A 27,727-nucleotide genomic window follows, 5' to 3' on the forward strand; every position below is an offset into this window, starting at 1 on the left:
GACAGGAAGAAACTGTAGGCACAAAGGAGGAAAGAGTACATTTTTTGAAAATATTTCCATCTCCTTAACAGATTTTCCTTTATCAACTCCAAATCCTTTCTATATCACTTTGGTTTATTCCTCACTGCAGTCTCTATTCCTTTTTCTTAGCCTACAGGAAACTTTGGCTCCTTAACAAGCTACGACCTTTCGCTTGTTCTTCCCTACTTCAGCAGACTCCATTCTCAACCACTACTCAAGTGATACTGCTCCAAGGTCACCAATGATAATCAGCTGTTAAATCTTCATTTTTCTCAACTTACTATACAATACTGGACACCAATAATATTTATTAAACTCTCTTCTGGCTACTTTTATAAGATTTTCATCTATTTCTTAAGCCTTTTAAGTACCTTTCATTTGGCTTTCCTTCCACCCTCTAAACTTAAATACTGGCTTTCCTTTCAGCTCACTTTGCTTCCTCTTGGTCTTCAATCTCTTCTTGGACAATCTCATCTATTTCTATGAGTCATCAGTTATGTGATACTTCTAAGACTTTATTTCTAGTCCTAATCTCCAAGTACAACTTCCAAATGCTTGATGGGCCCTTTTACCTTCATTCAGTTCAGTTTAGTTGCTCAGTTGTGTTCAACTCTTTGCGACCCCATGAATTGCAGCACGCCAGGCCTCCCTGTCCATCACCATCTCCTGGAGTTCACTCAAACTCACGTCCATCGAGTTGGTGATACCATCCAGCCATCTCATCCTCTGTCGTCCCCTTCTCCTCCTGCCCCCAATCCCTCCCAGCATCAGAATCTTTTCCAATGAGTCAACTCTTCGCATGACATGGTCAAAGTATTGGAGTTTCAGCTTTAGCATCAGTCCTTCCAAAGAACACCCAGGGCTAATCTCCTTTAGAATGGACTGGCTGGATCTCCTTGAAGTCCAAGGGACTCTCAAGAGTCTTCTCCAACACCACAGTTCAAAAGCATCAATTCTTCGGCGCTCAGCTTTCTTCACAGTCCAACTCTCACATCCATACATGACCACAGGAAAAACCATAGCCTTGACTAGATGGACCTTTGTTGGCAAAGTAATGTCTCTGCTTTTCAATATGCTATCTAGGTTGCTATCTAACTTTCCTTCCAAGGAGTAAGCAAGCGTCTTTTAATTTCATGGCTGCAGTCACCATTCTGTATTATTTCATACTTAGCGTGCCAAAATTCAACTTATCATCTCTAGCCCACTCCCTCAAAGGGCTCTTTTCTGAGATTCCCCAGGTGGGTTAGCGGCACTGACACTGCCGTACACACAGTGATCCAGAGCACAGAAAGGATTACCTCGAAGACTTCCCTTACCTGATCTCCCACTCTCAGTTAGTTGCCAAGTTCTGAGCATTCTACACAAAGTCTTCCTGAACTCTTCACCCAAAGGGACGTAGCTCAGACCCACTTCAGTCCTCTCAAAACCCACCTCCTAACTGGTCTCTCAGCGCTTTGCTCTCCATCTCCAGTTCTATCCATCCTCATAGCAGACAGGTTCTTTCACAAGAGTCTCTTGCTTTAGGGAGTGCATCTGGTCCAAAGATAAACAAAAGACCCAGGACTGGTCAGAGTACCACCTATTCTTTAGTTTAATTCAAGGATGAACATACAATCAAAGCCAGACAGGAATTTCCTAAAGATTTTAGTTTCCTGCCAAGGATATGAGGGAAAACATCCTTTTTCTTTTGGGATTGTAATGAAATGTACGCTAAGCTGCCTAACAGGAGAGAAGAGGACAGAGCTTTGAAAGGGTAAGGGAGGAGGGAACTCCACACTGTTGCCAAGTCCTGGAACCAGCTCTGTCTGACCATGCCTACTGTCTGGCTAATCAGTTTTCTTTTGCATTTAAGCCACTTTCAGTTGGGATTTTTGCCATTTGTAACCAACAGTCCTGATTAACAATTTTCTATACCACTAGTCACTTCTCTAAATTACAATGTTATTTGCCTGCTTTTATTTAGTGAAATAAATTTTACAAAACACTGAAGATACCCACCACTATTGTAACTTGTTACAATATAGCACATCATTTCATGTGGCTGCGCCACCATATACCATGTTCCCTCTGCCTAGAATGCTCCCTTTCTACCTAATTAGCCACAAAATATACAATAAGGTTGCATAAAATAAAGCTAAAAATTAGGCAGGGGCCAAACCAGAAAAGGGCCTTATATGCCACATTGACATATATACATTTTAACTGCAGAAAGGTGGGGAAGACTACTAAAAAAATTTAAGTTCAAAAAATGACATAATCAGATTTGCATGTCAGAAGCCTCACTGTGGATATAGCATGAAGGACGATTTAAAAATGAAGTGATACTAAAGACAAAGAAAACAATAGCAGGCCACTGCAAGAGTCTAAGCCACGGGCCACAAGGAGTGGAAAGAGGAATAAATTAGGACATTTCTGGGGAAATAAATTTTGCCAACTGCTGTCAAATAGCATTGCTAAATCTTTCAAAGTCTTTAAACTAGCATTTCTATTTGCAAGAATGTAGACATTGGGAAGATCTCCTGGAGGCATGGCAACCTACTCCAGTATTCTTGCCTGGAGTATCCCATGGACAGAGGAGCCTGAGGGGCTACAGTCCATGGGGCAGGGCAGAGTTGGACACAGCTGAAGCAACTTAGCACGGGACACAGCACAGACATAAGGAAGTAATGTGAAGCCTATAAAAAATTACATGTCAGGAATTTGCTGAAGGATCATTGATAACAAAACATTAACAACAACCTAAGTGTTAAATAAAAGTGATTTAAAATTTAGACTATATCATACAGTGAAACTGAATATTTACAAAGTGAATTTTTCTTCTGTAATTAAATTTATTTATTTTTAATTGAAGAATAATTGCTTTACAGTATTGAGTTGGTTTCTGCCAAACATCAATATGAATCAGCCATATGCCTATGCCCCCGCCTCTTGAACCTCTCTCCCACCTCCTGCCCTATCCCACCTCTCTAGGTTGTTACACAGCCCCGTTTGAGTTCCCTGAGTTACAGAGCAAATTCCACTGTCTATCTATTTTACATATGATAATGTTTGTTTCGATGTTACTCTCTCCATACATCCCACCCTCCCCTTCCTTCACTTTGTATAGGCTATCAGCTCATCCACCTAATTAGAACTGATTCAAATGTGTTCCTTTTCATGGCTGAGTAGTATTCCCCTGTATATGTGTACCACAATTCCTTTATCCATGCATCTGTTGATGGACATCTTGGCTGCCTGGGTCTTAGCTATTGTGAACAGTGCTGCAATGAAACTGGGGTACATGTGTCTTTTTCAGTTTTGGCTTCTTCAGGGAATATGCCTAGTAGTGGAACTGCTGGGTCATATGATGGTTTTATTTCTAGTTTTTTAAGGGATCTCCATAGTGGCTCTATCAATTTACATTCCCACCAACAGTGCAAAAAGGTTCCCTTTTCTCCACACCCTATATGGCATTTATTGTTCACAGATTTTTTTTTTTTGATGGCCATTCTGATTGGTGTGAGGTGATATCTCATTGTAGCTTTGATTTGCATTTTTCTAATAATGAGCGATGTTGAACATCTTTTCATATGTTTATTAGTCATCTATATGTCTTCTCTGGAGAAATGTCTTAGAAACTGAATTCTTTAAAGCATGAGACAATACTCATAAAAATGTGCAACATATTACAACACACAATATGAGTCTAATTATGTTAATGAAGATCAGAAGAACTTCTGATTTGGTTTTTTTAAAAAATCTTTAATTTTTTTAAAAAGAACAATCAGTTCAGTTCAGTCACTCAGTCATGTCTGACTCTTTGTGACCCCATGGACTGCAGCACACCAGGCTTCCCTGTCCATTACCAACTCCCAGAGCTTGCTCAAACTCAAGTGCATCAAGTCAGTGATGCCATCCAATCATCTCATCTTTGGTCGTCCCCTTCTCTTCCTGCCTTCAATCTTTCCCTGCATCAGGGTCTATTCCAGTGAGTTAGTTCTTCCCATCAGGTGGCCAAAGTGTTGGAGTTTCACTTCAGCATCAGTCCTTCCAATGAATATTCAGGACTGATTTCCTTTAGGATGGACTGGTTGGATCTCCTTGCAGTCTAAAGGACTCTCAACAGTCTTCTCCAACACCACAGTCTGAAAGCATCAATTCTTGCATCAATTCTTCCGTGCTCAGCTTTCTTTATGGTCCAACTCTCACATCCATACATGACTACAGGAAAAACCATTGCTTTGACTAGATGGACCTTTGTCAGCAAAGTAATGTCTCTGCTTTTTAATATGCTGTCTAGGTTGTTCATAGCTTTTCTTCCAAGGAGCAAGCATCTTTTAAATTCATGGCTGCAGTCACCATCTGCAGTGATTTTGGAATCCAAGAAAATAAAGTCTGTCACTGTTTTCATTGTTGAGTGGTAGTATTATCGATAATTTGCTCTTTCCTTCAAATATTCGTATATTTAATTTTTTCTGAGTAACATTATTCCTTAGTCATGATTTGCTAAACTCAGTGACTATTTTAAAGAAAAATAAGTCCTAGAGGGGTTAAATGACAAAAATTCACATTAGTAAGAGTTAAGACCAATACCTGAACATGGCTAGAAGCTGCTCTGTTAAGCAGCAGTATCATGAAGGCAGAGCCACTTACTTGCACCTCCAGAGAACCTGCAAAAGCTGACCACTGAGCACAGACCAAGGCCGTTAAGGCTTGAAGCTTGCATCTAAATCCAACCTCAAAAGCATCAAATCACTAGTGAAAAGGAGACTATAAGAAGGTTTAAATACTTGTAACTTTAATTTTATATAAAAAAATCTTTCAAAGAACGGTAAAGGAAATAGTAATGACAAACTAGACTGGAGAAAGACAGCATCAAGGAAAAGTGTTTGGAGACACTGATGTTCTATTGTCTGTACTTACTTTGCTTTTTAAAACACAGGAATGCTTTTAACATGGGACTATTATTTCAAGTGAGACTTCCACAACCTTACTACAATCCCAAACAAACTCTACAGATCCCAAGTATTCAATTTATTCAAGTAAAATAATTATAAAAAAGTCCTTTGATAACTTTTGATTCTCAAAAAGAGAATCTGAATATAATATCTGTAAAATAAAAGGCTCAGTAAAAGATGTTTGGATGGCTACTGGATAGGAGAAAAGACAAAATGATCAAGGACAATTTTCAAAGTCTGAGCTATCTGAATTTTTTTAACATTACAAATCAAGAACTGTGTTTTATTTAGATGGCATTTAAATTAAGGTACCACCTAGAAAATCAACATCTAAGACGGTAGACTCAAGATTATATTAAAAAACATAGTCAGTAGAGCTCTTAACCCATTCATACACTTATATCTGTTTTTTAAAAAGATTAAACCACATATTGGATCACAATGATGGCTTTGTTTCACTGGCTTTAACTTCCCTGTCTACGTGAGCAGCCATGCGCTGTGCTCAGTTGCGTCCAACTCTGCGACCCCATGGACTGTAGCCCGCCAGGCTCCTCTGCCCACGGGATTTCTCAGAATACTGGGAGCGGGTTGCCATTCCGTTCGCCAAGGGATCTTCCCAACTCAGGGACAGAACCGTGGCTCCTGCACTGGCAGGCAGATTCTTTCCCATCTGCACCGCCTGGGAAGCCACGAGCAGCCATACCACTATCTTAATTCCACTGCTCTTTATGAAGAGTTTAAAAATGGTTTCTCATGTAAAGTCAGAAAATTTGCAGAAACCAATGCAAAAGCACCATCCAGTGGTAGAAGATGAAAATTGCAACTTATACAGGGATCACATTTTTGTGATTCTACAGTGTCGCTAATACACATTACCAGGAGACAAAAAGACAATTGGGCTAAATGATGTTGATGGTGTCTGCTATTTATTACCATTTTCCTAATCAAATCTTACTCTTACTATCTTAAGTTTGACATTTTTCCTTTTTTCTGACTTGCCCACCTGTTACCCAAAAGCTTGACTAAATTAAGAAGGAGTATTTCAAGACTTCTCAGAGCCTTAATTGAGCCAGAGGTTAAAAAAAGTTACAAACAGAAATAAGGTGTGTGAGGGATGAATTTCTAGTGAAATTTTACTCAGCAAGGGCCACTCCCGGAACAAATGAGAGGCATCCTATGTTTCACTTTTGTTTTTTAAGTGATAAGCTGGTAGATAATCCTAAAAAGCCAGGTAAAGATTCACAATTGGTTAATTCCTTCAGAATTCAGAATTCCTAAAAGGAATATGGATAATTAATGTCATCAAAATTATTTCAAGTTGGCAAATACAACATAATAATGCTTGCCAACAATCTGCTCCCCATCTACCAGAGTACAGATGAATACAATTTTTCAGCTTCCATTAAGGCCTCTGGATCACCCTCATCTAAAAAGTAAAGTTTAACAAAGAATTATAACAAGAACAACAACAAAAACCCAAAAGCTATTAAGGGTGATTTGTTTTTGAAACAATGTTGCATTAAGCCTACTTCATATCAAATGGTATTACCATTTGGATCATAAACTATCAAAAAGTACAGCAAGCTGCAGCTTGATAAGGCAAAGAAGCTAGTGACTGGCCTTCAGTTTCTTCCTTTCCACAGTCTTTCAGAAATATGCTTGAATTTCAGATAAGAAGTGTCCCAAAGCAATGATATCAAGCCAGCTTATACTGTGTGCACTAGTGCCTTCAGTCTGACACCTGCAGACTTTTAAACTCTTTTCACTAACAAGGGCATTTCTCGCATGTGAGGCTCCCCAGGGATGGCTGAGTGGCTGACGTATCTACAGTGTGCATCACAAACACAGAACACAAAGGAAAAAGAGCTAGGAGCAGGAGACACACCACTCAGACAAAAGAAGGAAGAACCCTTCCAAAACAGCATTAAGTGTTTCAGGATAAAATAAAACTAACTGCAGCGTCACCGTATTTAATATTCTCTTCCCCAAACTCCAACAGCAAGAGCTTATTAGATTCTTAAGCCCCCTGCATTGAAAATCTATTTGCTATACTAAAGTTTTCCACAAATACAGGGACCACCACACTTATAAACAAAATGCCTACAACACAGGATGACACTAAGTATTTATGCACATACACTCATATATAAAAGAAAAATTTAAGTTAGGAGGCATCTCAGTTCAGTTCAGTCGCTCAGTTGTGTCCAACTCTTTGTGACCCCATGAATCGCAGCACGCCAGGCCTCCCTGTCCATCACCAACTCCCGGAGTTCACTCAGACTCACGTCCATCAAGTCGGTGATGCCATCCAGCCATCTCATCCTCTGTTGTCCCCTTTTCCTCCTGCCCCTAATCCCTCCCAGCATCAAGGTCTTTTCCAATGAGTCAACTCTTCACATGAGGTGGCCAAAATACTGGAGTTTCAGCTTTAGCATCATTCCTTCCAAAGAACACCCAGGACCAATCTCCTTTAGAATGGACTGATTGGATCTCCTTGCAGTCCAAGGGACTCTCAGGAGTCCTCTCCAATACCACAGTTCAAAAGCATCAATTCTTCAGCGCCCAGCTTTCTTCACAGTCCAACTCTCACATCCATACATGACCACAGGAAAAACCATAGCCTTGACTACACGGACCTTTGTTGGCAAAGTAATGTCTCTGCTTTTCAATATGCTATCTAGTTTGGTCATAACTTTCCTTCCAAGCAGTAAGCGTCTTTTAATTTCATGGCTGCAATCACCATCTGCAGTGACTTTGGAGCCCAAAAAAAGAAAGTCTGACACTGTTTCCACTGTTCCCCCATCTATTTCCCAGGAAGTGATGGGACCACATGATATGATCTTAGTTTTCTGAATGTTGAGCTTTAAGCCAACTTTTTCACTCCCCTCTTCACTTTCATCAAGAGGCTTTTTAGTTCCTCTTCACTTTCTGCCATAAGGGTGGTGTCATCTGCATATATGAGGTTATTGATATTTCTCCTGGCAATCTTGATTCCAGCTTGTGCTTCTTCCAGCCCAGCATTTCTCATGATGTACTCTGCATAGAAGTTAAATAAGCAGGGTGACAATATACAGCCTTGACATACCCCTTTTCCTATTTGGAACCAGTCTGTTGTTCCATGTCCAGTTCTAACTGTTGCTTCCTGACCTGTATATAGATTTCTCAAGAGGCAGGTCAGGTGGTCTGGTATTCCCATCTCTTTCAGAATTTTCCAGTTATTGTGATCCACACAGTCAAAGGCTTTGGCATAGTCAAGAAAGCAGAAATAGATGTTTTTGTGGAACTCTCTTGCTTTTTCAATGATCCAATGGATGTTGGCAATTTGATCTCTGGTTCCTCTGCCTTTTCTAAAACCAGCTTGAACATCTGGAGGCATAAACAGCAACAAACCAACAAATTACAAGAGCTGCCTCTATTACTGCAGAGAGACTAGGGGAGAAGCACCTACCATAATAGAAATTCCCACACTATTTCCTCTGGTGGAAGCAGTAGTGGTATTGTTTCAACTCCAACATCAAGCCTGTAGCAGAAAACAAATATCAAAAGCAAAGATATGCTGACTCTAGAAATGAAGGGCTACATTATAAAGTAACTACTACTTTGAACTTTTAGATAATATTCAAAAATCTTAGTAGTTCAGAACTTAGTTTTACCCTATCAAGAAAGAAAATTATTTTTAATAAAAGAGTGAAAGAAAATTATTAATTAGTATAATGAGACAGAGTTTTTTAAAGGTGTTCTTTACATATGAGCTGGATTCTCTGAAGAGACTCAAAATGTGGGGTTAGATTCTTAGGATCCTAGCAACAGGATAGTCTCATTAATTAAAAAAATTAACACCTATCCAATGTATTTAACATTTCTCAAATAATTTCATGGGGATATCTTAATCTAAGAAACTGTCTATAAGGTATAAAATAGTCAATCTACATATTGTCTGAATATTAAAAATATGTTCATTTTATATATACGTAAACTTAAGAAATAATAATATTAACAAGGATAAACACTGATAATTATTTTCTATATATGTACTAAAAAATCTGTGATAATGTACAGTCTAGGAACTTACCTGTCTCCATCTTCTTCCACTTAACAATGTGAACATTACCCATGTTCTTGAATATTCGTTTACAACACCTTGAATAACTATATAATATTACATTCAAAAGTAATACCTCATTGTATTTAAGTAATTTCCTAAGACTGAACATTTGGGTTACTCTTCTTTTACTCATATATAATAATTTTTCCAGGCTCATATCTCAACAGTTATTTACAGTGAAATAGTTTGTTTTCAAATAAATAAAATTAGGCCTAAAATATTCTGGACCCTTAATTCTCAGATGCAATGACTTAGAAAGATCAAATGTTGGAATTAAATTCTCTGTATATAAGTATTCTGTCAACCATATTTATTATTAGTCTGAATCATCCGTGTTTATCATTGTTGTCATAGTGATTATTGCTAATGTTCTAATATGTCTTTCCAGTATGTTATGTTAAAAGGAGACAGAAACCATCCACCTGGCAGAAAAACGTTTTAGCTACAGTTCTAAAGATATTAAAATTTGTTATGTCTCCTCTTGCCAAAAATCTTTATGAACAAATTAACTGTCAAAAAATATTCAAGGAGCAGTACTTTTACTACTGTGCTGGAGAAGACTCTTAAGTCCCCTGGACTGCAAGGAGATCAAACCAATCAATCCTAAAGGAAATCAACCCTGTAAGTTCATTAGAAGTACTGGTGCTGAAGCTGAAGCTCCAGTATTTGGTCACCTGATGCAAACAGATGACTCGTTGGAACAGACCCTAATGCTGGGAAAGACTGAAGGCAAAAGGAGAAGAGAGTGGCAGAGAATGAGATGTTTAGATAGTATTACCAACTCAGTGGACAGGAATTTGAGCAAACTCTGGGAGACAGTGAAGGACAGGGAAGGCTGGCGTGCTGCAGTCCATGGGGTTGCAAAGAGTAGGACACGACTTAGCAACCAAACCACCATATTATAATAAAACAGACAGTAATATTATTAACTTGCCATTTGGTGGCAGCAAACACAAAAGAAAGTACGTTTCCTGAGTGCTGCTATCTATTGTATTATTACCAATTCAAAGGTAGTCTTCCCTGAATCTCAAATTTTAAACAAGAATTTCAAATGAAAGATGGTGCTTTACAGGTTTTAATAGTTATGTTTTAATCCTTTTGTGTTGACAGTCAAGCTCAAATCAGTATTATAAGTGAATGTGTGATTAATATTAATAGCCTTCTGTTACTATAGCATTTACAAATACACTTTAATTGCCTCACAAACTATGGGAATCTTTTGATGCTTATCAAGTAACAAGTAATTGCAATAACTTTCATTTGTACTAATATTTATATATCTCATGTAAAAATTACGTTTTTTTACTCTAACTAAATCCAGCTAGCTTCCTATCATCATACTCATACAAATAATCATTTGTTAACAACTTCACATGTACTAAGTACAAGGAGAAACTGTTTCATGTACAAGACTTCATGAAATTTACACAAAATCTCTCATATATTTCTTTTCCAAGACTTGTGAAAGGAGGTAGCAAAAGGTCATCTTGAGAGTCTAAACTGTATACAAATACACGTGTGTTCTGTGTTAAGTCGCCTCAGTCGTGTCCAACTCTTTGCGACCCTATGGACCATAGCACGTCAGGCTCCTGTGTCCATGGGATCCTCTAGGAAAGAATACTGGAGTGGGTTGCCATTACTTCTTCCAGGGGATCTTCCCAACCCAGGGATTGAACCCCCATCTCTAACGTCTGTCTCCTGCATTGGCAAGCTCTTTACCCCTAGAGCTACCTGGGAAACCCACAAATATACATAAAGTAAGAAAATATTGTCTCCCTCTACGTTTATTTTAACAGCACACAAAAAAATTAGAGCAAGGAAATGCAACATAGTTTTATTTTTTGTATTACAATTCCCTTAACTTCTTCCAAAATAGCAAGTTCTGTCCAAACGGAAAATGTGCAACACTCTTAATTCACTACTCTATGGACTCAACTCACAAGATGCTAAGTGATTGAAATAATTAAGTTATAACAAACTGAAAAATGTATGGAGAGCATCTTTTCACATAAAATTCTCACACAGCAGAGTATATCACACTTTGCAGTAACTGATTTGGAGAAATCACTGCCGAAGTGTCTTATGATCCAAGACACAGAAGCATCATGCTGGAATCATGAGTGGACTCACAAAGAGACCTCATAAGGACCCAGGAGCCACAGTTTCATTCCCCCACCCTCACAGCACAGCAGCTCCTCTAGGGCGGGGCCGTACCCACTCACATGAGTCTACCCAGCTCTTTGGCTCTGCATACAACAGCCAGGAGCAATTTGCTGTGTATGGACATTTATTTCTCATACTGATAACTGAATCTTGTCAGCAGAAGAGAAATTCCTTTTTTTTTTTTTCCTGTTTTTGTCCCAAGCAAATACAAGATTTTACAGGTTAAAAATGAATATTGGCAATTTCATATGGGCTAACCAATTATTCACAACGTAAGTTCCTTGAGGGGAGGCACCATTTCTTAAGCCCCTCAAAATGCTCATCTTCTAGTAAGGGCAAGAGATAAGTAAAAAGTTAACTACACAGCAGTGCAGTAAGTATTTTGATAGCTCAAACTTCTCTGTGAGTGTGTGTGCATGTGTGAATGCGTGAGAGAGAGAGAGACATACATACATATAATGCATTAGGAATCATGAGATACACTAGTCAATAAAAGGTATCAGGAAAAGTGGAAACCAACTGAAAAATAACATAGGACTCCATTGCTAAGTGATCACTATACTGAGCTATACATATTTATAGAAATATAAAAGTACTGGGGAGCTAATGACTGATTTATCTCTGAGAGGGGAAGCAAGTTCAGGGGAGCCTGCCCTCACCACTCCTATTCAACTTATCAAAAAAAACTCCTAGCCACTATGACAGGACTGTAAGAAGAAATAAAGGGCAAACAGTTCGGAAAGAAAGGAATAAAACTGTCTGTATCAGCAGACAAACTTGACTGTCTACGTAGAAAATCCATGAACATATTAAAAAAGTTTCTAGAACTCAGGATTAAGTGTAGTAAAGTCATAGAATACAATTATATATCTGCATACTACCAATGAACTAGAAATTTAAAATAAACTTTAAGCAGTACCATTTATAACAGTACCTCAAACTTAAAGTACTGAGGTATAATTTAATAAGATATGTACAAAATCTGTATGCTAAAACTATAAAATACTGATGAAAGTGAAAGTCGCCTAGTCATGTCTGACTCTTTGGACCCCATGGACTATACAGTTCATGGGATTCTCCAGGACAGAATACTGGAATGGGTAGCCTTGCCCTTCTCCAGGGGGTCTTCCCAACCCAGGGATCGAACCCAGGTCTCCCGCATTGCAGGCGGATTCTTTACCAGCTGAGCCACAAGGGATAGAGGAAACCAAGTAAGTGAAGATACCACATCTGTGTACTGGAAGACTCACTGAGGTGTCAGTTTTTCCTTATGTAATCTATAATTCAATCCAATCCCAACCAAAGTCCCAGCAGTATTTGTAGAAATGAATAAGCAGACTGAATAATTTATATGTAAAGACAATGGATCTAGAAGAGCCAAAACTATTTTTAAGAATGAAACTGCAGTCATATAGATCTAATGGGATGGAATGGAAAAGTCCAGAAATATATCCATACATACATGGTCAACTGATTTTTGACAAAGGTACAAAATGCAGTTCAATAGAAAAAAAAAAAAGTCTTTCCAACAAATGGTCTTGAATAACCAGATAATTCATTTGCCAAAACTACAACAGCAAAACCTTAGACCTCTATCTAATACTGCTGCTGCTACTGCTGCTAAGTCACTTCAGTCGTGTCTGACTCTGTGAGACCCCATAGATGGCAGCCCACCAGGTTCCCCCGTCCCTGGGATTCTCCAGGCAAGAACACTGGAGTGGGTTGCCATTTCCTTCTCCAATGCATGAAAGTGAAAAGTGAAGTCACTCAGTCGTGTTCGACTCTTAGCGACCCCATGGACTGCGGCCCACCAGGTTCCTCCGTCCATGGGATTTTCCAGGCAAGAGCACTATAATTAACTTACAGTGCATCATAGAACTAAATGTATGGTCTGAAATTATAAAGTTAAAAAAGAAACAGAGGAGGAAATCTTTGTGATGATGATGAAAGCAAAGATTTCTTAGAGATGATATAAAAAATACAGCCCATATATAAAAATGATTAAAATTCATCAAAACAAAGAATCTCTGCTCTTTGAAAGATACCACTAAAAGAATACAAACACAGGCCACAGACTTGCAAATTAGATATATGATAAATTATATCCAAAATAAATGAAGAACTTCTATAACTCAATTTTTTAAATGTAAACATTTTGACACTTCACCAAAGAAGATATATAGACATTAATAATTAGAAAACTGCAAAATAAAAACATGGAATCCTATTACACATCTACAAAAATGACTTTTCTGTGTGTGTATAAAACTGATAATACCAAATGCATTATGCTAAGTGAAAGGCTATATTCTTATGACCTTCTGCAAAAGCTAAAACCTTAAGGACAGAAAGGCTTCCCAGTTGGCTCAGTGGTAAAGAATATGCCTGTCTACGCAGGAGATATGCATTCGATCCCTGGGTCAGGAAGATTCCCTGGAGAAGGAAGGAAATGACAACTTCCTTCTTGCCTGAGAAACTCTTCTGGTAGTCAAGTACTCTGGCCTGGGAAATCCCATGGACAGAGGAGCCTAGTAGGCTACAGTCCGTGGGTCGCAAGAGAGTCGGACATGACTTAGCAAATAAAAAACAAAGTTGCTAGCAACTGGGGACCTGGGGAAGGGACGAACACAAAGAGACAAACAGGAATTTTTAGGGGTGATGGACTTGTTCTATATCTTGATTGCAGTGGTCATTACCTGACTATGCATTTGTATAAACTCACAAAATTGTATACTAGAAAGGGTAAATTTTACTATAAATTAAACCTTAGTAAAAAATAGAAAAAACTATAAAAATACTAGAAGCCACAAAACAGTTTTAAAAAATAATCTCCTAATAGGAGAAGACACAAAAATTTAGAAGACATAATTCACAAATTTAAACAGTTAAAATTATTACATTTCTGCATTTAAAAATGTAACCAAGGGGTGAAATAAATGACAAACATTGGCAGGGGGGTGGGCGGGGAACCACTATTAAAATAGGCAAAGAATAGGAACAATTCATAGGAAAGGAAACATAAATGTCTCAAACATACAAAGAGATGTTCGACCTCATAAAAGAAAATCAAATTAAATTATATGGATGTATCATTGTTTATCTTTCAAACTGGCAAAGATCAAGAAGCCTAACTATTGAGGTCCTATAGTGAATGAAGTATTAATATAATCTCTGTGGGAAAGTGATTTATTAATAGCTAGCAAAACTTTGAACACATTCTAAACTGATATGGAAATACATTTCTAGGACGTTTTTAAGCGAAAAGAACAACTTACACTGGGTCTATAAAGTGTGATACCTGGTGTGTAAGAAAGAGAGTGCCAGCTGAAGACTGTTTTTAAGGACCAAGTCACTGCAGTCGTTGACCTTTATCACCGTCCGAAAGGAGCTCAGGGCAGAGATCGGCAGGTTGGGGGAGGCAGACACTGTGCTCTGGGAAAAACTGGCAGAACAGGCCTTCAGATGGTTAGGTCTTTTTAGGAGAAAACTCTCTGAACCCCAAGCTCTTGCATCTTCTCATACACAGAAAAGCACTAAATCCATTAACTAAGATACCCGCTCCTCACGACCAGCCGCGCCTCCTACCAAGATGCGTGCCTGGCTGCACATACCCACTTGGCCAAAGTCACAAATACGCTGACCTCTCCCCTCACCTCCTTGGAACAGTTTTTCAGAACTCTCTGGGAAGGTGTCTCCCAGTCTGAATAAACCTGACTCACAGTTTCTGCATTGTGAGTTTTTAACTCGACGAGAAAATGATGTATCTGTATTTGCTTTTCTCTGCATACAGAAACACTAAAGATACACAGGAAGGAAACATGGTTATTCATTTAAAATGAGCTGTACAAGTTTAACACAGGAGACACAAAATGGGAGAGACTTCTCAAATATAGCTTTACCTGATTTTGATTATTATATCACATGAAGGTAGGAAAAAGGGGGAGAAAGAAGAATTTACTCCACAGTTGACATATTTGCACATGAGCAAAGAGATATACGTAGGTGTTACACTGAAAATAAAAAAGAATTTGGTCTTTCTTTGTCCTGGGCACCTGAGAGCATGGGTACTCTTGGAATTTCCCAAGTGTCTTTGTTATTCATGGGAAGCTCCAAGGACCATGCATTAGTTTATGCTAATGAAGTGATTCTAGGCAGGTCCCTAGATTGTTCCTGATTGGGGTTGATCAGGCTGAAGGAACCACTGTGTGATAAAAGCATTGAGGCTGTGAGTCACACGATATTAGTTTGACCTCCTGAACTCCAGGGAGAGGATGAGGCTAGAGACTGAATTCAATCATGTGGCCAATGATTCAACCCATCGTACCTATAAACTGAGTAATCTTGATGCTGAGCTATCAATATGCTAGAAGGGTGATCTGTCTGAGACAGGCTGGGACCTGGGACCTTTGCTGCAATGCTTATACTTGGACAAACATCTCCTCAGGCAACAGAATACAAAGAAAACTATAAGGGACTAAAATAACTGCATGCATGCACAGTTGGGGCAAATTATGAACAAAAAGACCAAAAAATCCAACTGCCACTTTGGAGGTGTTCAGAGAAAAAAAGCAGGGCCCCATGCGTGAAGCCTGTGCATGGCGCAACCAATGGGGTGGGCAGGCCGCCTGCATCACTTCTCTGTCCCTACCTACCAATCTGCCCCTGCTGTTTTTGTTCAGTCGCTAAGTCTTGTCCAACTCTGTGCAGCCTCGTGGGCCTTAGCACGCCAGACTCCTCTAGCCTCCACTATCTCCCAGAGTTTGCTCAAATTCACGTCATTGAATCAGTGTCGCTATCTAACCACCTCATCCTCTGCTTCACGCTTCTCCTTTTACCTTCAATCTTTTTCAGGATCAGGCTCTTTTCCAATGAGTTGGATCTTCCCATCAAGTGGCTTCAGCTTCATCATTAGTCCTGCCAATGAATATTCAAGGTTGATTTCTTTTAGGATTCACTGGTTTGATCCCCTTTGCAGTCCAAAGGACTCTCAAAGAGTCTTCTCCAGCACCACTATTCAAAAGCATCAATTTTTTGGCACTCAGCCCACTTAATGGTCCGACTCTCATATCCGTACATGATTACTGGAAAAACCACAGCTTTTGTTGGCAAAGCGATGTCTCTGCTTTTTAATAAGTTGTCTAGGTTTGTCATAGCTTTCCTTCCAAGGAGCATCTTTGAATTTCATGGCTACAGTCACTATCCCCAGTGATTTTGGAGCTCAAGAAAATTAAGTCTGTTACTGTTTCCACTTTTTCCCATTCTATTTTGCCAGGAAGTGATGGTCCTAGATGCCATGATCTTAGTTTTTTGAATGTTGAGTTTAAGCCAGCCTTTTCACTCTCCTCTTTCACCCTCGTCAAGAGGCTCTTCAGTTCCTCTTCACTTTCTGTCATTAGGATGGTACCATCTGCGTATCTGAAAAGTGAAAGTGTCAGCCGCTTCAATCATGTTTGACTCTTTGCAACCCATGGCCTCTAGCCCGCCAGGCTCCTCTGTCCATGGGATTTCCCAGGTAAGAATACTGGAGTGAGTTGGGATTGAACCTGGGTCTCCTGCATTGCAGGCAAATTTGTTACCATCTGAGCAACTGAGCTTGTTGATATAGCTCCCAGCCATCTTGATTCCATCTTGTGATTCATCCAGTCTGACATTTCACATGATGTGCTCTGCACAGACATTAAATAAGCAAAGTGACAATATACAGTCTTGTCGTACTCCTTTCCCAATTGTGAACCAGTCAGCTGTTCCATGTCTGCTGGAAACTGTTGCTTCTCAAACTGCATATAGGTTTCCCAGGGGACATGTAAGCTGGTCTGGTACTCCTGTCTCTTTAAGGATTTTCCACAGTTTGCTGTGATCCAACAGCCAAAGAGATGAGTACAATTGTGCTGAACATTCTTTGGCATTGCCTTTCTTTGAGACTGGAATGGAAACTGACCTATTCCAGTCCTGCGGCCACTGCTGAGTTTTCCAAATTTGCTGGCATATTAAGTTCAGCACTTTAACAGCACCATCTTTTAGGATTGGAAATAGCTCAGCTGGAATTCCATAACTTCCACTAGCTTTGTTTGTAGTGATGCTTCCTAAGGCCCACTTGACTTCACACTTCAAAATGTCTGGCTCTAGGTGAGTGACCATGCGTCGTGGTTATCTCAGGTCATTAAGATCTTTCTTGTATAGTTCTTCTGTGTATTCTTGCCACCTCTTCTTAATATCATCTGCTTCTACTACATTTTTACTGTTTCTATCCTTTAGTGCGCATATCTTTGCATGAAATGTTCCCTTGGTATCTCTAATTTTCTTGAAAACATTTCTACTCTTTCCCATTTTGTTTTCTTCTATTTTTTTTGCATTGTTCATTGAAGAAGGTCTTATCTCTCCTTGCTATTCTCTGGAACTCTGCATTCAGTTGGGTATAATTTTTCCCTCTCTTCCTTGCCTTTCGCTTCTCTTCTTTCCTCAGCCATTTGTAAGTCCTCCTCAGACAACCACACTGCCTTCTTGCATTTCTTTTTCTTGTGGATGATTTTGGTCACTGCTTCCTGTACAATGTTATAAGCCTCCGTCCATAGTTCTTCAGGTTCTGTGTCTACCAAATCTAATCCCTTGAATCTATATGCCACTTCCACTGTATAATCAATCATAAGGGATTTGATTTAGGTCACACCTGAATGGCCTAGTGGTTTTTCCCTACTTTCTTCAATTTAATTCTGAATTTTGCAATAAGGAGCTCATGATCTGAGCCACAGTCAGCTCCAGGTCTTGTTTCTGCTGACGGTATAGAGCTTTTCCATCTTTGGCTGCAAAGAATACAATCAATCTGATTTTGCTATTGACCATCTGGTGATGTCCATGTGTAGAGTCATCTCTTGTGTTGTCGGAAGAGGGTGTTTGCTATGACCAGTGTGTTCTCTTGACAAAACTCTGTTAGCCTTTGCTTTGCTTCATTTTTTACTCCAAGGCCAAACTTGCCTGTTACTCTAGGTCTGTCTTGACTTCCTACTTTTGCATTCCAGTCCCCTATGACAGTGCTTCCCAGGTGGCATTAATGGTAAACCTGATTGCCAATGCAGGAGATGTAAGAAACGAGGGTTCTATCCCTGGGTTGGGAAGATCTCCTGGAAGGCAAGGCAACCCACTCCAGAGTTGGCTGGGAAGATCTCCTGGAAGGCAAGGCAACCCACTCCAGAGTTGGACACAACTGAAGCGACTTAGCACAAATACCCCTATGATAAAAAGGACATCTTTTTTGGTGTTAGCTCCAGAAGGTCTTGTAGGTCATGTCTGGCTCTTTGCAGCCCTATGGACTATAGCCCACCAGGCTGTTCTGTCCATGGGATTTCCCAAACAAAAATACTGGAGTTGGTTGCCATTTCCTTCTCTAGGGGATCTTCACAACCCAGGGACTGTACTCACATCTCCTTGGATCCTGCAGTGGCAGGTGGATTCTCTACCACTGCATCACCTGGGAAGCCCGAGGGCAATCTTGCCGAGACCAAACTCTTAACCAGTGACATCTTCAGAACTGCACTGTGGCAGGCGGGTATTCATTGCAGCCTTGTTTGCATTAGCAAAAGAACAACCTAGATATCAATAGGGAACTGGGGTTACATAAGAAGAAAATTGGGTTTCCTTGGTGACCCAGACAGTAAAGAATCCACCTGCAATGCTGGAGACCTGAGTTTGATAGCTGGGTTGGGAAGATCCCTGGGAGAAGGCAATCGTTACTCACTCCAATATTCTGGACTGGAGAATCCCATAGACAGAGGAGCTTGGCAGGCTACAGTTCATAGAGTCCCAAAAGTCGGACACTACTGAAGCGACTTAGCATGCATGCATGCAACAAGAAAATACTAAGCAGCCATGAGTATTAATAATAATAATAGAACTCTTTAAGTATTGATAAGTAATGAACTCAAGATCCTGGAGGCAGAGAGAGGAGGTAAGACGCACCATAGTGTATGATACACTATCTACCATGTAAAAGGCAGTAGTAACAGGTATGTGTTTATACAATAAAATCTCTAGGAATAAACAAGAAAATTGGTTGGCTATAGTAAGAGGAACTAGACAACTTAGGGATGAGTAGATTTGAACAAGAAAATATTTTTACATTCAGTTCAGTTCAGTCACTCAGTCGTGTCCTACTCTTTGCGACCCCATGAACTGCAGCACGCCAGGCCTCCCTGTCCATCACCAACTCCCAGAATTCATTCAGACTCACGTCCATCGAGTCAATGATACCATCCAGCCATCTCATCCTCTGTTGTCCCCTTCTCCTCCTGCCCCCAATCCCTCCCACCATCAGAGTTTTTTCCAATGAGTCAACTCTTCGCATGAGGTGGCCAAAGTACTGGAGTTTCAACTTTAGCATCATTCCTTCCAAAGAACACCCAGGACTGATCTCCTTTAGAATGGACTGGTTGGATCTCCTTGCAGTCCAAGGGACTCTCAAGAGTCTTCTCCAACACCACAGTTCAAAAGCATCAATTCTTCGGCACTCAGCTTTCTTCACAGTCCAACTCTCACATCCATACATGACTACTGGGAAAACCATAGCCTTAACTAGATGGACCTTTGTTGGCAAAGTAATGTCTCTGCTTTTGAATATGCTGTCTAGGTTCGTTATAACTTTCCTTCCAAAGAGTAAGCGTCTTTTAATTTCATGGCTGCAATCACCATCTGCAGTGATTTTGGAGCCCCCCAAAATAAAGTCTGACACTGTTTTTCCATCTATTTCCCAGGAAGTGATGGGACCAGATGCCATGATCTTAGTTTTCTGAATGTTGAGCTTTAAGCCAGCTTTTTCACTCTCCTCTTTCACTTTCATCAAGAGGCTTTTGAGTTCCTCTTCACTTTCTGCCATAAGGGTGTTGTCATCTGCATTTCTGAGGTTACTGATATTTCTCCCGGCAATCTTGATTCCAGCTTGTGCTTCTTTCAGCCCAGCGTTTCTCATGATGTACTCCGCAGATAAGTGAAATAAGCAGAGTGACAATATACAGCCTTGATGTACTCCTTTTCCTATTTGGAACCAGTCTGTTGTTCCATGTCCAGTTACATTATATTCTTTCTATTCCTTTAAAATGATGAACCATACAACTTCCTGATAAATTTTAAAAGCTTCACAGATGAATCAGATGCATACCAATGGTAAGAATTATTTAGAACAATATTTTGTTCAATACTGGAAATGCAATATATCCTTTGAAGAATAATTCAGATTACTTAAATATCTAAAGGGCAGAATGATAAATCAACTTGATGCTATATGATGCAACCATTAAAAGTCATAATCAGGAAGATTACGTAGCAACTAGGTGAAGTGTGACACTAAAATGAGATGAAGCTGAGTGTCAATCCAAATTAAATATAAAAGTCCCATAATTAATGTGTTGACAAAACATTTTTCATGAAATAAACAGAGCTGCCATGATATATATAGCATGTAGTGCAATGTATTCATTTAAATAAAAAGGTTATAAAGCTGCATATCCCCTCTGTTTACAATTATGCATCACTCACTCATTGCAACACTGAGCTGTTACTATGTGCTAAGCATTGGTAACAAAGAGCATAATATTGTTCTGAAGGAGTTAAACAGTTTAGTAAAGGAGACAAGCACACACACAATGTACTTATGACAGAAAGATACATACTGAAAACCAAGAAAGCCCAGGCCTAAAAAGGGGCAGAAAAAAAAATGCTTAAGTACTAAATTAATGAAATACATTATATAGTCATACCAAGAGCGCGACTAATCCAATCTTGAGAAGCAGGAGAATTGAGTGTGTGTGCATGCACATGTCAGGCATCACTTCTGCCAGAATGACTCGGACTTTAAACAAGATGACCAAATAAAGGTAAAAAGTCATTTATAATAAAGAGGGCAGGGTGCAAAAATAGAAAGCAACATACTACAGGTAGAAATATAAATTAATATATCCTCTGTGGAGGGCAACTGCCAATACCTAGCAAAATTATAAATGTACATCCCACTGGAAAAAACTTCCAAACTATATCAGCTGGGAGAAAAACGTACACAACAATCTAGTAAGCCACCTTACGCATTAAAAGGAGGAGGAAAATAAGAACAGATATGCATTGACGTGGCTTGTCTACTGTAAAATCTGCATCACTGATACCCACTTCTATAGTTTCCTCTGCCTCACAGGCGGAAGTCTGGAACTACATTTCCCAGAATCCCTTTCCCTCAAATGATTCAAAGATAGCATTTCTCTGCCAGTGAGGGAGATTACAGGATTTTAAGAAGAGAAGGAGGAACCATTGTTGTCTGATGGCAACTGTGAGTAAATGCATGGGCAGGCAACAGGCATGAGATCTGAAAGGGCCACTGCACAACAATCATCTGTTTTTTTTCCAGACTCAATATTGTACAATGTCAATTTTCTAAATTAAACCCATAAATTCAATAGAATAATCATTAAATTTGAGTTTCCATGGCAATTTGAAATTTATAATGTACACAGAAAAAAAAATCAAAGGGTAAGGAAGAGTTCATTTTGAAGAAAAATGTGAACTTCTCAGCATATACAAAAATAAAATTCCAGATGGGTCAAAAAACTAAGTAGGTAAAGAAACTGCAAAGTTTTAGAACAAACAGGATATTTTTAAGAGCTTGACTGCTTCTCACACAAGGAAGGAAAAAACCCCAAAAGACTGGGAAATCTGATTACACTACAATTTAAAATGTTCATAAATAAAGTGAAAAGACTTGTAACATACTGAGATGTATACAACAAAACCAACAACAAAAAACATAGCATGTATGCACGCGCGCGCACACACACACACACACAGTCTCAAAACTGCACTGTAAGGAGGAAAAAATAAACAGGCAACTCACCCAGAGAGCTCCAATTGGTCCAAACACACAAAAGTATATTCTATCTCAGTGTAATCTGGGAAATACAAATTAAAACAAGACACTACTTCGTACCTATCAGATTGTAAAGGCTGAAATCAAATGAAAACAATTACCAACAAGTTTGAGAGTAGAGGCAATACAGCTGGCACAACCACTTTGGAGAAAAGTGAAATCACACTGTAAAAGTGAATGTGTATATATGTTATGACCCAGAAAGACTACTTCCACATGTCAACCTCAGGAAACGTGTGCATGTACACAGAGAGACGCCAGGATATCGACTGCAGCACCATCTGTAATCGCTCAACACTAGAAACTACCTAAGCACAGGGTGTTAGGGGAATAAACTGCATTTATATGTATAAGATACAGAACAAGTATAACAAATGTCTCATGATGAATAAAATTTAAAAACAATGTTGCAAAAGACATATCATTTCCAAGTTTAGAAAACACAAAAATGATAGTACATATTGTTTACAGTACTATTTATGGGGATATAAACACAGTGTAAGTGCAAAAACCTGAATGGTACAAGTCAACTTTCAAGGCTGGAAAGGATGGGAATGGGGCTCTAGTTGTCTATATAACTATTTTATTCCTTTTTAAGAGACAACACAAATACGGCAAGTATTAATATCTGTTTATTCCTGGTAACAGGTGAGTAGGTTTCTACTGAATTTTATTTTATCCTGTGTGTCTGAAAATCTCAATCTGATTTAAAAGTATTTTTGAAGATAGATCATTCTGCTTTGCTTCAGCACAGAAAACAAACTGCAATGGGCAAGCCTGGGGAGGGCAGACTGGGGCGAGGCTGCACTGACCCCAGCAGGAGGCAGAGCAGCATAAAGACACACCAAGCGGGCAGGGAGAGACCTGCTGCTTCCACTCTCTGGTCAGGGCTACAGAGCTCTCCACACACTCATGCGAGCCTTGGAAGCCTGTCAGCTATTCCCTTTTAGGATCTGCTTTATTGGTGAGATGTTTGTACATATATGATAATTCAAAAAACCAAAGGTCCTCCAATGTCAGCTTGATTTGGGGGCTGTCATAAAATTCAAGTTCAGTTGTATCAGCTTCTAGACAGTGAATTTCAGCTGCCTTTCCACAGAACCACTTAGTAAAAATCAAAGCTTGAGGAGCCATAAATTCTACACTACTATTATTAAATCTGATTCACAGTATTATCATCACATCTGTATTACTAGCACAATGTCAAAGACACATCCTTGTCAATCTGCACCAAAACTTGTCACTTTCACTATTTGTGTATCACATAAAAGATGGCAGCTCCTAAAGAAAATCTAAAGTTCATCATCTGTAATCATCACCTGCAAATAATTCTATAGACATAGGCCTCAAGAGTCATTAACATCAGATTCCAACAGAATTATTGGCAAAGACACTGAAAATTCCAAAAAGACACATAAGAACACCTAGATAATGAGTCAGTCCCTACTGATGTCTTGATTCATAAGTACAGTTTGAAACTAACAGCACACTTTGATCAACACTACTATTTCAGATAACCTAATCAAAGTGTGTATGCACATTCACACATGCACAAGAATGACACGGTGATCCAAATGTCCCAGCTCTAGTGAAGAAGAACGCAGGCCCAGAGGTCCCCCAGGTCACCACTCCTATCACAAAGCACTGCAGCAGGACCCTAGGACCCTTATGAAAAGTACTGTTATCAGACAACTCCCCAGAAATACATGTTAAGCCCCGGAAACCACTGTGTTGTTTTTCTTGTTTAAATACTGAGGTAATGCAACTTTTAGAACTGAACGCTAGTTTCTTTCATGGCTGTCTGCTTATCAGCATGAACTGCTTAAGAGAGAAGGGACGGGACACGCACTCTTTCCCTTACACACAGCTGTTTCTCAGCTTATAACGCCAAGGTCATATCACCCTTTGGGCACGCCACACGTGTATTCTTATTTCTCTTGCAAAAAGGAAAAATAATTTGTTTATTTTAACTCAGAAGTAGACCAAAACACCCTTGTCTTTTGAGACTTGTTTTTAAAGACAAAGACAGAAGTGCTATACCTTGGGCTGTCTGACGCACCACTCCTCTATTCAGTGTGACCGACGCACTTCTGGGCCCTGGGACCACGATACAGTTCATTCGGCTATCACTACTGACCTATCATCGTTTTTGTGTTTCTTCTCCTTTTAGTCCTTTATTGAACCACTTTCTTCTTTTGTTTCTTCTCTGAACCTTTGTCCTGCCTCTTTTATTAGATGAAGTCAGATGCAACTAACTCTGATCTCTGACTGACACACATGAACTATTGCACACTCTCTAGCAGTTACGTGAAATGATGCTTAGAGTCCGACCTGTTACCTTGAATAAAGTCACTTAACTTCTCTGAGTCTGAACCTCCCTAACTTTAATAAGAATAATGCTGCTTACCTTAAACTCATAAAAAGTACTCTGTGCCCTGCAGTGACTCAATGAACGTAAGCCACGCGCCTGTTTTCCTCCCCCTCTCCTCCATCTACCCCCCGAGCAGCTGTCCTGTCTCTCATCTTTACAGACCCATACAGGAGACAAGGTGAAGTGAAAGTCACTCAGTCGTGTCCGACTCTTTCCGACCCCACGGACTATACAATCCATGGAATTCTCTAGGCCAGAATACTGGAGTGGGCAGCCTTGCCCTTCTCCAGGGGATCTTCCCAACCCAGGGATCAAACCCAGATCTCCCGCACTGCAGGCAGAGTCTTCACCAGCTGAGCCACAGGGAAGCCCTCATATAGGAGAGGAGGGGGAAAAAGTCTTTATCACATGAGGGTGCCTCAGACAGTAACTAACAAGGAGACAGAAAGCGGGTAGGAAGAAGGGGCCAGAGCTCCAAACACTGCTCTGCCTCTGTCCTAAGATACTGGAACACACCACAGGCCAATTCAGTAAGATGGATCCAACGGTTTTTCAAGAATGCATTCTGAAAAGTCACCAGAGCTGATGTCCCATCTTTTCTCAGTACACATACACACAAAAACTGTGCCTTTCCCAGCCAGTGTGGCGACTGTCTTCTTTAGGGATTCATTTCTTCCCTGTCAGGGGGTTTGCCCAGCCCATATCTCCTCTCTCAAAAATGACTAGTACCATTCAAAGCCCATCACTTCAAGCTTCTGCCAAAAGAAAGGGCCTTAAGGGAAATACTGGAGCAGGATGGGGGTGGCAGTCTCACATAGGAGAAGGGTAGAATAGCTGAATCGCAGCAATGGTGGGAGTGCAGCTGAGTGCCAGGAGCCACTGGAACCAGGAACTTAGAATCAGCGTCACTCCTATCGAAGCAGACTGCTTCCTTCAAGGAGTGGCAAACACAGACAGCTCTTACATACTGCATCCGACCACACCCATATCCACAGAGAGATGTCTCCTTCCTGGTTTCACAGAGGGAATTCTGACTGGCCCTCGTAAAGCGAGGCAGGCAATAGACCAAGCAGTGAAGACTCTGGGAAGTCCCAACAGAACCATGTGGTAAGGGACCGAGATGGACAGACAGAACCCCAAAATAAGAGGGTGCTGTCCCCAGGAGACAAAACATGGAAGGCAGGCGATACAGGTTACTACTATAGTGAGAAAGCAGAAAAAGCAGTTTCTGGAATAGAAGAGACCTTGGTTAAAATCTGCTTATTTCAGTTAATCAGAATAAACCTTGGGCAAGCCATATATCATCTCTGAATTAATCTCCTCATGTATAAAATAAGATTAAAGTAAGATTTAGAAAAGAAAAATCATAAAGTTACTAGCAGAATTCTACTACCTAATAGGCATAAAGACAGAAATGTTTTATTAAACCACTAATTCATTACATCTTACTTTTTTCCACCAGTGAAGTTAGAAATAATCACATAAATGTTTAAATACTTGATTGTTTCTGAAAGTTAACATGTAACAGGCCTTCTTCTGTCTTTCAAAGTCATAGAATTTCACGGGAATCAACCCAATGCTTGATATTTCCAGCTAGAAGTATACAATTCCACCTCTAAACTGGCAGCTTGCTTTCACTGAGCTTAAGTCACTTCCTGTAGCTTTCATCCACCAGCCACTAGCGTGACATATGGTGAAAGTCCACTCCTGCTTCCGGATGGCAGGCCTCCAAATATCTGAGGCAGCCATGATGCCTCCCACCCACCTGCCCAAGTTAGTTTCCCAGCTACACATTCCTATTTGCCTCAGTCATCCACATCACACGATTTCAAGTATACCTCCCATCTGAGAATGCACCTATAGCCAGAAACGTGGTAATTTCAGGCCTGGAGTAAGCCAGGATCGAGGCCCCTGTGTCATCTCCGTGCACCAACCAGACACTTCTTTGCATCGCATGTGCTGATGGAGCTAGCAAGCTGCACTCCTCAGCCTTTATCAAAAAGGATTAGTTTTGGGAACAAAGGACAAGATCTTCCACTCCTCTCTGTTCATTTTCCCTTTGTCAGATTCAGCTGATCACATCAGTCTATCAAGCTCAATCCTCTTGGGTCCTTTAACCTGTCATCCAAAGTCCTCACTATCTCAGAGTCAACACTGATGTGCAGTAACATTTCTGGGTCTCCTCCTTCAGATTATGGAAGGAATATACTTTCCTATCCCACAAACGCCCAAGCTAGGTGTGGTCACAGAACCTGCTTGATCAGTTAACTGTGAGCTGAAATGATGGATGGAGCCTCTGAAGGCTGATGTGCCATCCATCATGTTCTGTCTCTTGTACCACAAGTGAAATCAATATTCCGGAAGGCAGAAACTCCAGAGGTTCCTCTGTGAGGACAACACAAAGCAGAGAACCCTGGTGACCTGAGAACAGACATGCAATATAAGCAATAAATAAATCTCTTCTCCTTGTCAGTCACTGAGATTTGAAAATTATTGCTACAGCAAAACCTAACCCGTACCAGCTGTCAGACCACCCCTCCTGTATCTGTGCCAGCTGCAAATGTGATGAGTGATCTGTACACCTCAGGCAACTCATTGAAGACAGGAGGCTGCCCCCACAAAAAGAGAAGTTAGACTGTTTTAGTTTGTTCTTAATGAATTAAGGCTAATTCTTAATGTTAAGCACTTCACCTCCCCTGGAAACAAGCAATTCTTTTAAATAATCTACTCTAGAATCTCACCTGAGGGCCACATCAAACTCTGTAATCTTGCTTCTTTCCCTTTCTAATAAGCAGGCAACCTTTTTCCGTCTGAAATCATCAGGTGCCTCTCTCCTGAACCCCACCACACCTGAAAACATAAAAAGTTATTTAGAAAATTCATTTTCAAGTTCCTACAATCCAAAGATACAATTAATTTAAGTCAAGAACAAGTAGTTGCTATCTTTAATCATCTCTCTGGACTTCATTTCCCTCATTCATTAACCTCTCACTACTTTGCTTTAACCCAAAGACTGACCTTTTCTGAGCATGGCCAGTCAGAAGAATCTTTTCTTTGAGGTGTAATATTCGTGTCTTCCCACATTCGGCTAGTCTCACTATCCTGTACCATTCATAAGCTCATTACTTAAAATGTATTCAGTTCAGTTTAGTTTAGCTGCTCCGTTGTGTCCAACGCTTTGTGACCCCCATGAATCGCAGCACGCCAGGCCTCCCTGTTCATCACCATCT

The 27,727-nt window shown here is 40.0% G+C and overlaps 1 protein-coding gene and 1 long non-coding RNA gene across 3 annotated transcripts in view; both read right to left on the minus strand.

Moving 5' to 3' along the window:
- ANKRD28 (ankyrin repeat domain 28) overlaps positions 1 to 27,727 on the minus strand; it is a 216,346-nt gene that overhangs the window by 148,096 nt on the left and 40,523 nt on the right. The gene's annotated exons all lie outside the window — the stretch shown is intronic.
- The window catches only part of LOC133252494 (uncharacterized), a 59,172-nt gene continuing 31,547 nt past the window's right edge, over positions 103 to 27,727 (minus strand). The window contains exon 2 of the long non-coding RNA XR_009737953.1: positions 103 to 27,347. This is a non-coding gene — a long non-coding RNA (uncharacterized LOC133252494). The remainder of the gene's footprint in view (positions 27,348 to 27,727) is intronic.

Source organism: Bos javanicus, chromosome 1, assembly GCF_032452875.1.
Source record: "Bos javanicus breed banteng chromosome 1, ARS-OSU_banteng_1.0, whole genome shotgun sequence".
In the NCBI taxonomy this organism is placed as follows: Eukaryota; Metazoa; Chordata; class Mammalia; order Artiodactyla; family Bovidae; genus Bos; species Bos javanicus.